A 15290-nucleotide genomic window follows, 5' to 3' on the forward strand; every position below is an offset into this window, starting at 1 on the left:
AATGGCTCACTGACATGGCTGCCATAGAATGTTGTAGTGTCATGTTAATGGATCACTAACATGGCTGCCATAGAATGTTGTAGTGTCATGTTAATGGGTCACTAACATGGCTGCCATAGAATGTTGTAGTGTCATGTTAATGGGTCACTAACATGGCTGCCATAGAATGTTGTAGTGTCATGTTAATGGTCAACTAACATGGCTGCCATAGAATGTTGTAGTGTCATGTTAATGGCTCACTGACATGGCTGCCATAGAATGTTGTAGTGTCATGTTAACGGGTCACTAACATGGCTGCCATAGAATGTTGTAGTGTCATGTTAATGGCTCACTGACATGGCTGCCATAGAATGTTGTAGTGTCATGTTAATGGGTCACTGACATGGCTGCCATATAATGTTGCAGTGTCATGTTAATGGGTCACTGACATGGCTGCCATATAATGTTGTAGTGTCATGTTAACGGGTCACTAACATGGCTGCCATATAATGTTGTAGTGTCATGTTAATGGGTCACTGACATGGCTGCCATAGAATGTTGTAGTGTCATGTTAATGGGTCACTGACATGGCTGCCATATAATGTTGTAGTGTCATGTTAATGGGTCACTGACATGGCTGCCATAGAATGTTGTAGTGTCATGTTAACGGGTCACTGACATGGCTGCCATAGAATGTTGTAGTGTCATGTTAATGGCTCACTGACATGGCTGCCATAGAATGTTGTAGTGTCATGTTAATGGTTCACTGACATGGCTGCCATAGAATGTTGTAGTGTCATTTTAATGGGTCACTAACATGGCTGCCATAGAATGTTGTAGTGTCATGTTAATGCATCATAATGCAGAATCCTCAATGTCCCATTACTCTAAATACATGGCTCTGCTGTATTTTACCTGTCGAGGCTGAAGAAACACAGGGAGTAATTCAGCTCTCACATCCAGACTTGGACCTTTTCTGCACAAGACTGTTGTATGTAAGCAAGTGTGTTGCTGACTATGTCTACAGTAACTGTGTAGACAGTTTTTAAAAAGTGTTGCAGACAGTGTCAGTTTTGTTAAATCAACATTGTCCAATAGATGTAACATGGGTTGGCAGTATCAGGTATTGTTAGGAACAGCCAATGCCAGAACATTCTGTACAATGTAAACAGTGGTCCTAATTTAGTTAAGGCACAGCAGTAGACAAGAGAGAGGACGATATGGTGGAGTGATTTTGGAAGAATCATAATAACATAATCCAATGTGCAGATCTCAACCGCCAATTGACTTACAACTTGACATATGCCACTGTACTGGTTGCTACACATCATCTTCAATGTCCAGTTATGGGCATACTGTTGTAAATATAATTGTATAATTATATAATTGCTTTCTTGTACTCTTTATAAGTGGATATGTGACTGAATAAGAGAGAATGCTGTGCGATGCAGAGCTGATCGATTGTCTTCCAACGTATTTTAGGGAAGGCATCTTGTAGTTAATGTGTTCACTGACTCTGGAAAAAGCAGGGGCAGGACAGGGAGGGGAACTTGCTCAGACTATCAGGAACATGTTTTGGGGGCCAAATAAAATATGTATAATAGTGTTAGTTCTTCACTGTCATCATGAGGCATCTACGTTTCATAAAAAACAACGACCATACCTTGTGGCATGACCCGAAATGAGGGAATTGGTTCATTTATAGTGGGCTATAGAAGAGCATTACAGCTTTAAAATGATATCGAAACAAAACATTGAATTCATAATGACGGAAATGACATAATTTCCTTTGAAAGATGTTTCTCAGCAGCGATACATTATACTGTTTCATTATTAGGCTACATTACTGGATCCAGAACATCCATTAGTCTTCCCTGATCCTTTCCACATCAGATTAAAAAAACATCCAGTTTCACAAAACAAACACTATCCATGGGAGGCTTATTACATTATGGCTTGTGCTAAGATATTTCATGGCATATATTAATATAAATCGCAGTGGAATGTCTTGGGGACAATATGTAGATTCATTATTTTTCTCCATGGAGAAATCCTATTTTTTAAAACTTTGGCTATTTGAAAGTTAATGGTTTCCCTCCCTGATTTTCAAGAAAAATAACTATATAAGTTGGTGGTATTTTGTATTTTCATTGTGGACATTTATGTATTCTGAGAACTTGGATTAATATAATTGAAGAGTTTCATTCCAAAACGCAATAGATTTTCCGAAATGTTGGTAACTTGACATTAATTAAAAATACATCTGTGAAAGAGAGCTATACTTTTTAAAATGTTTAATCTTACCATGACATGGGCTAGTGAAAAGACAGACGTGATTTAGTTTGAAATACAATTTCAAGGTGATTATTTTTGAGACAAATAGTCAGGTATTGTGGCAAAATGCACTTCAAAGAACAGAACTCCAAGAACAACAAATCCAAGATGGCGGAGCAGTCAGGCGCCTGTCTTCGTCTTGTCGTGTCCCGTGTATATATCTTTTAATATCTTTTTTCTTTGCATGTATTTTTCTTAACCTCAACTTCAACATGCTCTCCTGCAACCCGCCTCACCTAATGTGGTATGGATCTGCTATTTTCTTTACTTTAGAACCAGAAACCCCAACAGAAATGAGCCAGCTAACTAGCTACTAGTCATCTAGCCACCGCAAGCAGTCATCAGCTAACCTTTAGCCCGGACAACTTCTGCCAGTCTGCACAGCGTGATTCAACCCAGAGCATATCGGACTTCTTCTTCTCCATATCTCCAGATTCCTACCGCAAGCTCTGAACCTTTTCACCTGGATCATCGCAGCTAGCTAGCTGCTATCTGAGTGGCTACTCCTGGCTAATGTCTCTGTCCCAAAGCAAGCACCAATCAGCCTGGAGCTAGCATATGCTAGGCCCATCTCCCAGCTAGTTGAAGAGGTCCATCAGCCACTCTTTGGGCTACAATACCTATTTTGCCAATTTGCCTGGACCCCTTTTACTGCCGATACGGAGCCCCGCCAATTCATCACGACTGGACTACCAACATAATCCGCCCGAGGGTTTTTTTCAACAGGCTCCATCGCTATGTCCCCTGAATGCCCATCTGCTAGCCTGCTAGCCGTGGAACGCTAGCTGTCTAGAGCATATCGGACTGTTAGCTGAAGAGGTCCATCAGCCAATTTCTTGGGCTACAATAACTATTTTGCCAATTGGCCTGGACCCTTTTACTAAACAGAGCCCTGCTGATCCATCACGACTGGTCTGCCGACGTAACCGCACGATGGTGGCAACAGACTTTTTCTGCCGCGATGTCCCTCTAGGCCCTTCTGCTAGCCTGCTAGCCCCGGACCGCTAGCTGTCTGAAACGCCATGTCTCCAGCCCGCCTAGCTACTCACTGGACCTCTATGATCACTCGGCTATGCATGCCTCTCTCTAATGCCTTGTCCATTGCTATTTTGGTTAGTGAGTATTGTCTTCTTTCACTGTAGAGCCTCCAGCCCTGCTCAATAAACCCTGAAATTTCCATCCCTATCTATAATATTTTCTGACAAGATAGAACTCCCAAAGGGGGCGGAGTTGCAATCTACTGCAGAGAGAGCCTGCAGAGTTCTGTCTTACTATCCAGGTCTGTGCCCAAACAATTTGAGCTTCTACTTTTAAAAACCCACCTTTCCAGAATCAAGTCTCTCACCGTTGCCGTACAATAGAAAACCTTCTGCCCCCAGCTGTGCCCTGGATACCATATTTGAATTGATTGCCCCCATCTATCTTCAGAGGTCGTGCTGTTAGGTGACCTAAACTGGGACACGGTTAACACCCTGGCCGTCCTACAATCTAAGTTGGATGCCCTCATTCTCACACAAATGATCAATGAGCCTACCAGGTACAACCCCAAATCCGTAAACACTGGCAACCTCATTCTAACCAACCTGCCCTCCAAATACACCTCTGCTGTCTTCAACCAGGATCTCAGCAATTACTGCCTCATTGCCTACATCTGTAATGGGTCTGCGGTCAAACGACCAACCCTCATCACTGTCAAATGCTCCCGAAAACCCTTCAGCGAGCAGGCCTTTCTAATCGACCTGGCCCGGGTATCCTGGAAGGATATTGACGTCAATCCGTCAGTAGAGGATGCCTGGTTATTCTTTTAAAAGTGCTTTTCTCACCATCTTAAATAAGCATGCCCAATTATATATATATTTTTACAAGGAACAGATATAGCCCTTAGTTCACTCCAGACCTGACTGCCCTTGACCAGCACAAAAACATCCTGTGGGGTACTGCATTACCATTGAATAGCCCCAGCAATATAAAACTTTTCAGGGAAGTTAGGAACCAATATACACAGGCAGTTAGGAAAGCAAAGGCTAGCTTTTTCAAACAGACATTTTCATCCTGTAGCACAAACTCCCAAAAGTTCTGGGACACTGTAAAGTCCATGGATTAAGAGCACCTCCTCCCAGCTGCTCACTGCAATGAGGCTAGAAAACACTGTCACCACCAATAAATCCACTATAATTGAGAATTTCAATAAGCATTTTTCTACGGCTGGCCATGCTTTCCACCTAGCTACCCCTACCCCGGTCAACAGCCCTGCACCCCCAACAGCAACTTGCCCAAGCCTACCCATTTCTCCTTCACCTAAATTCAGATAGCTGATGTTCTGAAAGAGATGCAACATCTGGACCCCTACAAATCAGCTGGGCTAGACAATCTGGACACTCTCTATCTAAAATTATCAGCCAAAAGTTTTGCAACCCCTATTCAACCTCTCTTTCGTATCGTCTGAGATCCCCAAAGATTGGAATGCTGTCACGGTCATTCCCCTCTTCAAAGTGGGAGATACTCTAGACCCAAACTGCTACAGACCTATATCTATCCTTCACTGCCTTCACTGCCTCTAAGGTCTTCGAAAGCCAAGTTAACAAACAGATCACCGACGATTTCGAATCCCACTGTACTTTCTCCGCTATGCAATCTGGTTTCTGAGCTGGTCATGGGTGCACATCAGCCACGCTCCAGGTCCTAAACAATATCATAACCGCCATCGACAAGAGACAATACTGTGCAGCTGTATTCATCGACCTGGCCAAGGCTTTCGACTCTGTCAATCCCACATTCTTATTGGCAGACTCAACAGCCTTGGTTTCTCAAATGACTGCCTCACCTGGTTCACCAACTACTTCTCAGAGTTCAGAGTGTCAAATCGGAGGTTCTGTTGTCCGGACCTCTGGCAGTCTCAATGGGGGTGCCACTGGGTTCAATTCTAGGGCCAACCCTTCTCTGTATACCTCAATGACGTTGATCTTGCTGTTGGTGATTCTCTGATCCACCTCTACGCAGACGACACCATTCTGTATACTTCTGGCCCTTCTTTGGACACTGTGTTAACTAACCTCCAGACGAGCTTCAATGCCATACAACTCTCCTTCCGTGGCCTCCAACTGCTCTTAAATGCAAGTTAAACTAAATGCATGCTCTTCAACCGATTGCTGCCCACACCTGCCCGCCCGTCCAGCATCACTACTCTGGACGGTTCTGACTTAGAATATGTGGACAACAACAAATACCTAGGTGTCTGGTTAGACTGTAAACTCTCCTTCCAGACTCACATTAAGCATCTCCAATCCAAAATTAAATCTAGAATTGGCTTCCTATTTCGCAACAAAGCATCCTTCACTCATGCTGCCCAACATGCCCTTGTAAAACTAATTCTATTGCCGATCCTTGACTTCGGCGATGTCGTTTACAAAATAGCCTCCAACACAATACTTAGCAAATTGGATGCAGCCTATCGCAGTGCCATCCGTTTTGTCACCAAAGCCCCATATATTACCCAACACTGTGACCTGTTTGCTCTCGTTGGCTGGACCTCGCTTCATATTCGTCGCCAAACCCACTGGTCATCTATAAGTCTATGCTAGGTAAAGCCCCACCGTATCTCAGCTCACTGGTCACCATAGCAGCACCCACCCGTAGCACGCGCTCCAGCAGGTATATTTCACTGGTCACCCCCAAAGTCAATTCCTCATTTGGCCGCCTTTCCTTCTAGTTCTCTGCTGCTAACGACTGGAACAAATTGCAAAAATAACTGAAGCTGGAGACTCATATCTCCCTCAGTAACTCTAAGTACCAGCTGTCAGAGCAGCTCACAGATCACTGCACCTGTACATAGCCCATCTGTAAATAGCTCATCCAACTACCTCATCCCTATACTTTTATTTACTTATCTTGCTCCCTTGCACCCCAGTATCTCTACTTGCACGTTCATCTTCTGCACATCTATCACTCCAGTGTTTAATTTCTAAATTGTAATTATTTCACCACTATGGCCTATTTATTGCCTTACCTCAGTTATCCTACCTCATTTGCACTCACTGTATATAGACTTTTTCTATTGTGTTATTGACTGTACGCTTGTTTATTCCATGTGTAACTCTGTGTTGTTGTTTGTGTCGCACGGCTTTGCTTTATCTTGGCCAGGTCGCAGTTGTAAATGAGAACTTGTTCTCAACTATCCTACCTGGTTAAATAAAGGTGAAATAAAATATTAATAAAAAAACTCCAACAGAAAAAGTACTGTATCCTGGTTGGGTTTTAAACAGTCAGGCTACAAGTAATAAAGTATTGATACATAAATAAATATTCAAATCAATTTGTTTGAACTATATAGGTTGTGTATACAGTGCATTCGGAATGTATTCCCTTCCCTTTTTCCACATTTTGTTATGTTACAGCCTTATTCTAAAATGTATTCAATTATTTTTTTCCTCATCAATCTACACACTACCCCATAACGACAAAGTGAAAACAGGTTTTTAGCCATTTTTACAAATGTAGAAAAAAAACACCAGAAATACCTTATTTACATAAGTATGCAGACCCTTTGCTATTAGACTCCGCCCAAAACTGAGCAATTGGGGAGAAGGGCCTTGGTCAGGGAGGTGACCAAGAACCTGACGGTCACTCTGACAGAACTCCAGAGGAGAACCTTACAGAAGAACCACCATCTCTGCAGCACTCCACCAATCAGGTATTTATGGTAGTGGCCAGACTGAAGCCACTCCTCAGTAAAAGGCACATGACAGCCCGCTTGGAGTTTGCAAAAAGGCTCCTAAAGGACTCTCAGAATATGAGAAACAAGATTCTCTGGTCTGATAAAACCAAGATTGAACTCTGGCCTGAATGCCAAAAGTCACATCTTGTGGAAACCTGGCCTCCATCCCTTTGTTGAAGCATGGTGGTGGCAGCAGTCTCTGAATGTCCTTCAATGGCCCAGCCAGAGCCCAGACTTGAACCCGATCGAACAACTCTGAAGAGAACTGAAAATAGCTGTGCAGCAACGTGCCCCATCCAACCTAAATGAGCTTGAGAGGATCTGCAGAGAAGAATGGGAGAAACTCCCCAAATACAGGTTTGCCAAGCTTGTAGACTCAAGGCTGTAATCGCTGCCAAAGGTGCTTCAACAAAGTACTCAAGTAAAGGGTCTGAATACTTATGTAAAAGTGATATTTCAATTTAAACCCCTTGATTTTCTTTGTCGTTATGGGGTATTGTATGTAGATTGATGAGGGGGAAAACAAAACACAATCGAATAAGGCTGTAACGTAACAAAATGTGGGAAAAGTCAAGGGGTCTGAATACTTTCTGAATGCATATCACATAACCGATTTATTGTATCCAGAGGGTGAGCAGCATATAAAATGTGTTTTCTTTGCAGACATTTAAGTAACTTTTACAAAGAAATTACAGGTTTTTTTCGTTAGGATAAATCAAGGGCAGTTTTTATTTATTTATTATTTACAGTTAAGGGAAGGATTTAAGGACTAGTAAGGACATTGAAAGCCTGGTGGATTCTTATAGTCAGAGTGACACAGGCTGCTGTTTGCAGTCTCAGTATATGTTTGCAGTCTCAGTATATGTTTGCAGTCTCAGTACATGTTTGCAGCCTCACTATATGTTTGCAGTCTCAGTATATGTTCGTAGTCTCAGTATATGTTCGTAGTCTCAGTATATGTTTGCAGACTAAGTATATGTTTGCAGCCTCAGTATATGTTTGCAGTCTCAGTATATGTTTGCAGTCTCAGTATATGTTTGCAGTCTCAGTATATGTTTGCAGTCTCAGTATATGTTTGCAGTCTCAGTATATGTTTGCAGCCTCAGTATATGTTTGCAGCCTCAGTATATGTTTGCAGTCTCAGTATATGTTTGCAGTCTCAGTATATGTTTGCAGTCTCAGTATATGTTCGCAGTCTCAGTATATGTTCGCAGCCATATTACGGTTTCCCCTCACCTGAGCGGCGATGGATCTTGGCTCTTTACTTCTTATGAGATTATTTAGCAAGTTTCCTCTTTGAGCCAACAGGAAGAGATATCACGGGCTCCAATAAACTGCTGAAGGGATCGCTAATCAAAAGGTCAGGGACACACAAGTTTAAAGCTAATGTAACACTAGGTAGACAGCTGAGAGTGACAGCTGTTATCCTAAATTAATAAGATAAAGGTTCGGATTACGTTCCTCAGTGTGTAAAAAGTATTTAGAAAAACTTAACTTACGACTGAACAGACAAATATGAAATCAATTCGCTAAATGACTTCATTGTCCCAACTCTGTAAACACATGGCTCGGTATATAGCGCGTTTTGGTATGAAACAAGTGTTTTGCAAAAAAAAAACCACATCTAAAGTAAATGTTTTAAAAGGATGAGAACAGACGTTCATACACGTACAGCGCCTTCAGAAAGTATTCATACCCTTTGACTTATTCCACATTTTGTGGTCTTACAGCCTGAATTCAGATTGGATTGAATACACCCATCTGCACACAATTACCCATAACTACAAAGTGAAAACATGTTTTCAGAAATGTTGATAATTTATTGAAAATGAAGTACAGAAATATCTCATTTACATAAGTATTCACACTGAGTCAATACATGTTAGAATCACCGTAGGCATCGATGTCACGATCGTCTAATGAAATAACGGACCAAGGCGTAGCGTACGTAGAGTTCCACATGTTTAATCCATTTTTTATTTTAACTTTATTTAACTAGGCAAGTTAGTTAAGAACAATTTCTTATTTTCAATGACGGCCTAGGAACAGTGGGTTAACTGCCTGTTCAGGGGCAGAACGACAGATTTGTACCTTGTCAGCTCGGGGGTTTGAACTTGCAACCTTCAGGTTACTAGTCCAACACTCTAACCACTAGGCTACAATAACAACAAAGAGGAATTACCAGTCCAGTCCAGCTCAAGCAGTGCTCAACAGGCAACTACACAGAAACAAGATCCCACAAAGCACAATGGGGAAATGGCTGCCTAAATATGATCCCCAAACAGAGACAACGATAAACAGCTGCCTCTGATTGGGAACCATACCAGTCAAACATAGATATAAAAACACTAGATCACCCACCCTAGTCACACCCCGAGCTAACCAAATTAGAGAATAAAAAGGCTCTCTATGGTCAGGGCGTGACACTACTCCCCCACCAAAGGTTTCGGACTCCGGCCGCAAAATCTGACTCTATAGGGGAGGGTCCGGGTGGGTGTCTAGCGTCGGTGGTGACTCCGGTGCGGGTCTTTGGCCCCGCCCAGACCCCGGGTCCGGCGATGGAGCCGGGTAGAACGCCGTACCCGGACTGGGCACCGGCGCAGAGGAAGGCTCCAGCCTTGGAGCGGGACTGGACGCCGTGCCTGGACATCGGCGCAGAAGAAGACTCTGGCCTTGGAGATGGGCTTTGACTCTGGCCGTGGACCTTCGCAGGAGGTTCCGGACCGTGGACCTTCGCAGGAAGTTCTGGACCGTTGACCGTCTCAGGAGGTCCTGGACTGTGGACCGTCTCAGGGGGTTCCGGACTGTGGACCGTCTCAGGAGGTTCCGGACCGTGGACCGTCTCAGGGGGTTCCGGACTGTGGACCGTCTCAGCAGGTTCCGGACTGGGAATCGTCGCCAGATGCTCTGGACTGGGAACCGTCGCCGGAAGCTCCTGAGACGGTCCACGGTCCGGAACCTCCTGAGACGGCCCATGGTCCGGAACCTCCAGCTCCATGGCCGGAGCCTTCCCCTGCGCCGATGCGCCAATCTGAGCACAGCGTCCAGTTTATCTCCAAGGCCAGAGTTTTCTTCTGCGTTGGTGCCCAGTCCAGGCACAGTGTCCAGTCCCGCTCCATGGCGGGAGCCTTCCCCTGCACCGATGTCCAGTCCAGACACGGCATCCAGTCCAGCTCCATGCCAGGAGCCCCCCTATGCGCCGATGCCCAGTCCAGACACGGCGTCCAGTCCCGCTCCAGGGCAGGAGTCTTCTTCTGCACCTAGGTTCAGTCCAGGCACAGTGTTCAGCCTGGGTCCATTGCTGGATCTGCGGGATGAGTGGGTTCTTTGTCCTGCACCAGAGCCGCCCCCAATGCTGGCGGATCCGCGGGATTAGCAGGTTCTTCGCCCCGCACCAGAGCCGCCACCAACACTAGATACCCCCCTAACCCCCCCTTTTTGTTTCAGGTTTTGCGGTCGGAGTCCGCACCTTTGGGGTGTGGGGGGTACTGTCACGTCCTGACCATAGAGAGCCTTTATTAGTCTAGTTTATATTTTCTAAGTGGGGTTCTAATTTTGTTTTCTATGTTGGTGATTGGTATGATTCCCAATTAGAGGCAGCTGGTAATCATTGTCTCTAATTGTGGATCATATTTAGGTAGGCTTTTTCCACCTGTGTGTTATGGGATATTGTTTTGAGTTAGTGCACGTAGCATCTCGTTAGTCACGGTTCATTGTTTGTTTCTTTATTTGTTTTGTTCTAAGTTTTTCACTTTAATAAATGATGTGGAAACCATATCGCGCTGCAGCTTGGTCCGACCATTATTACGACGAACGTGACAAGCAATCACAGCGTCTTTCTGGGCAGTGGTGGAAAAAGTACCCAATTGTCATACTTGAGTAAAAGAAAAATAGATGAATAAAAAATTACTCAAATGAAAATGAAAGTCACCCAGTAAAATACTACTTGAGTAAAAGTCTAAAAGTGTTTGGTTTTAAATATACTTAAGCATCTAAAGTAAATGTACTTGCTAAAATATACACTACCGTTCAAAAGTTTGGGGTCACTTAGAAATGTCCTTGTTTTGGAAAGAAAAGCACATATTTTTGGCCATTAAAATTACATCAAATTGATCAGAAATACAGTGTAGACATTGTTAATGTTGTAAATGACTATTGTAGCTGGAAACAGCAGATTTTTAGGAAATATGAAGAGTGGTACTCAGTGATGTGTTGTATATGCCACAAACATACATTAAGGCTTTGTATTCAGGACATACAGTAAACATTTTAGCCATATTTTTTTCATTTTAATTAGGTGCCTTATTCTGTCATTTAGGTAAGTATTGTGGAGAAGCTACAATGTTGATGCAGCCTCAGTTTTCTCCCATCACAGCCATTGAAAGAAAAATCCACCCAAAACCACTCAGTCCTGTAATTTACAGTGTTGCATAACACTAAAATGCGAGAACAATATTTTTTGTAAACAAATGTTTTATTTTGTCGTTATAATAAGGTGGGTAGCAACATGTTCAAATTGTTGTGGAAATCTGTTGCAGCTCAAGTTGCCTCTTTAAGGAATACCTAGGATAGGATAAGTAATCCTTCTCACCCCCCCCTTTAAGATTTAGATGCACTATTATAAAGTGACTGTTCTACTGGATGTCATAAGGTGAATGCACCAATTTGTAAGTCGCTCTGGATAAGAGCGTCTGCTAAATGACTTAAATGTAATGTAAATGTAAAACCCACAATGCAATGGTCTCTCTATGGGCTGGCTGCCGAGCTAGCTAGCAAACGTAGCTACACACAATAATACCAAAGTCAATATCAGCATGTGAATTAGCTACTTAGCTGTAAAAACCTAAACAAACTGTACTATCAATTTAGGGGTCTACAATCTCACCATGTTCAACCTGCAGATCAATGTGCCTCACAGAGTGAACATGCATAAAAGATGTTTTCACAATCTAAAAGTCATATTCCTATTAACTTCCAGTTTAGTTAGAGAGACTTTATCACAATGCTGCGTCATACCGGCAGAATTTCTGCCTGCTTGAATGGCCATAGCTCAGATACACATAAAATATAACACAATATAACATTCAAAATGGGTGAATCTTTACTTTAAAATCTAACTATTTTAAAGTCACCATTGGCCTCATGGTAAAATGTCTGAGCGGTTTCCTTCCTCCACCGGAGTGTAAACCTACAGGACGGTAGCGCTCCAGGAACAGGATTGGAGTGTAAACCTACAGGAGGGTAGCTCTCCAGGAACAGGGTTGGAGTGTAAACCTACAGGACGGTAGCTCTCCAGGAACAGGGTTGGAGTGTAAACCTACAGGACGGTAGCTCTCCAGGAACAGGGTTGGAGTGTAAACCTACAGGACGGTAGCTCTCCAGGAACAGGGTTGGAGTATAAACCTACAGGATGGTAGCTATCCAGGAACAGGATTGGAGTGTAACCCTACAGGAGGGTAGCTCTCCAGGAACAGGGTTGGAGTGTAAACCTACAGGACGGTAGCTCTCCAGAATCAGGATTGGAGTGTAAACCTACAGGAGGGTAGCTCTCCAGAATCAGGGTTGGAGTGTAAACCTACAGGACGGTAGCTCTCCAGAATCAGGATTGGAGAGCCATGACTGAATCCCCTGTGTTCCCCCCCACTCAAGGCAAGAAACATGCTTTGCTCATTATAGCCATATAAATGAATGATGTTGAACCACAGAATGGGCACAATTACATGTATTTTTCCCCTATTGAGAGTGTTACATTGATCACACAACAAGAGCAATGGCATGCGTGTGCTTTTAACAAAACAAAGCTATCTACTGTAGCAATATGTGGGTCATATACAGTAGAGACAGAATATAAACACTGCACAGAGAACATTTTTTTGTACATTTTCTTGGAGAGAAGGAAACTGCAATAAGTACTGATGGAGTAAACTGTCCAGAAATTCATTTGCAGTAAAGACCCAGTTAGATGCAGTTAAATTGCTCATCTCAAGCATTGTATTGCCGTTTTAGCAAATTGTGTTATTGATTTGGTGCTATGCATAGAGCTAAGGAGCTCCCATTTTGAACAAATGAATATGGATCACTGTACAGTAAGTATGTCCTCAGAGGGTCATCTTTGTTATTTTCATCTTAATGTGGAGGTTGAGCTGAGTTATATTCCAATAATAACTCACAATCTCACATTTTGGCTAGGCAACATATACATATTCGTGCGTGCACGCAAGTGTTTTTATTATCAAGTAACACAAAACCATGGAAACAAAAGAATGATATAACCCAGCTTAGCCCAGTGAGGATTTCAGGCCCTTTAAATATACACTGGGACACCGTTATAAGTACAAGGAAACTTAATGAAAATAATTGATGAGAGTAGAGTATTCGCTGGAGTTTCAGCGGCTGTGCTCTCTACCTCAGTGAGAGAGATAGTCAGAGACAGAGTCTAAGCGCCGCAGCTGTACAGTGTCTGCCCACTCCTGAGAGCTCCGCGGGGAGAGGTGTGGATACTACTGAGGCAGACGGGAACTTGGGAGGAAGATACGTTAGTGTTGTCATCGCTCCACGCAGCCTGTAAATAGGTCAGCCTGAGAAGGCAGAAGGGCCACAGCGAGAGCCTGCCCAAAACTGTGAGCACATCCAATTACTTAGAGAGGAAGCCAACACAATACTACATAGAGAACAGGAAGGGGAAAAAAAGGAATAGCAGACTAGGAAGTATTTTTTTCTACTGAAACATGTAAGACTGGTGCTCTTAGTCATACGTTTTACTAACCTCGTTTAAGGTTTCATGCCAAGTACTTACTTACCTACTACTTACTTGCAACTAACATACTTACTACTTACAACCAATTTCCTACTAACGTACTATTAACATACTATTAACGTACTATTAACGTACTATTAACGTACTATTAACGTCCTATTAACGTGCTATTAACGTACTATTAACATACTATTAACGTGCTATTAACGTACTATTAACGTACTATTAACGTGCTATTAACGTGCTATTAACGTGCTATTAACGTGCTATTAACGTGCTATTAACATACTATTAACATGCTATTAATGTGCTATTAACGTACTGTTAACGTACTATTAACGTGCTATTAACGTACTATTAACATGCTATTAACGTACTACTAACGTGCTATTAACGTACTATTAACATACTATTAACGTAATACTAACGTGCTATTAACGTGCTATTAACGTACTACTAACGTGCTATTAACGTACTATTAACGTAATACTAGCGTGCTATTAACATACTATTAACGTACTACTAACGTGCTACTAACTTACAAGTATACTTTTTTAATTTAACATTTTGTAGCGACCCGCACAGACAGCTGTGTGTTATGTGTTATGCTGTTCATTGGTTGTGTTGTAGGTATCAGTACCCATTGTTCGCGAGGTTCGACATGCCAGTCAACCTGCTATCTGGCCAACCACGGGAATGCCTGGAATGTTCTGGTGCCGGGCATCCTGGTAGCTGGCGGAGCGGCGAAGTGGGGTTTGGCAGCGGTGTGGAGCATCACAAGTTTAATATCATGTTTAGCCATTGTTCTCTCTCTCTTATGTCTGGTCTTAACAAGAGATGGTCACAGTTGTTTTATACGGGTATCCTTGATTTATTTGGCGTGGGCTGCGGCCAAACAGTAGCCTGTGTTGAGTTGGGTTAATAAACAGGGAGTTCGTAAACTAAATCCTTTGTCCGGACAATTGTTAATTTATGATCCAGCCAGGTCATTAGTGTCAGAAGTAAAAACGTAGATACAAGTTAGCCAGCTAGCTAGCTGACTACTGTGGCCAGCTAACGTTACGTGGGGAAAGGGTGTTGAAAATGCCGGCCTACCCCGGCCAAACTATGACGGCCTACCCCGGCTAAACCCGGAAGACGCTGGGCCAATTGTGTGCCGCCCTATGGGACTCCCAATCCCAGCAGGTTGTGATACAGCCTACCTACCTACCTACTTACTATGTGTCATGCAATGTATGCAGAGTGACAATGCTATTTAACTTATAAGTTACATGAACAACAGAGCACAGCATTGTGATTGATTGTACAGTATACAGTACCATTAAATAAAATAAGACATCATGGTGCAGATCTACCTTTCCATTTGTTCAGTCTATGTTCAACTCCCTGACTGAAGTGCAGACGTATCCCACTTTATATTTTAGTCATTTAGTAGGTGCTATTATACAGAGCGACTTACAGGAGGAATTAGGGCTAAGTGCCTTGCTCAAGGGCACGTCGAACATG

General features: G+C 43.0%; 1 protein-coding gene across 1 annotated transcript in view; it reads right to left on the reverse strand.

Annotated features, from left to right (window-relative positions):
* The window catches only part of kcnd1 (potassium voltage-gated channel, Shal-related subfamily, member 1), a 93874-nt gene that overhangs the window by 60319 nt on the left and 18265 nt on the right, over positions 1-15290 (reverse strand). The gene's annotated exons all lie outside the window — the stretch shown is intronic.

This window comes from Oncorhynchus gorbuscha, linkage group LG10 (assembly GCF_021184085.1).
Source record: "Oncorhynchus gorbuscha isolate QuinsamMale2020 ecotype Even-year linkage group LG10, OgorEven_v1.0, whole genome shotgun sequence".
In the NCBI taxonomy this organism is placed as follows: domain Eukaryota; kingdom Metazoa; phylum Chordata; class Actinopteri; order Salmoniformes; family Salmonidae; genus Oncorhynchus; species Oncorhynchus gorbuscha.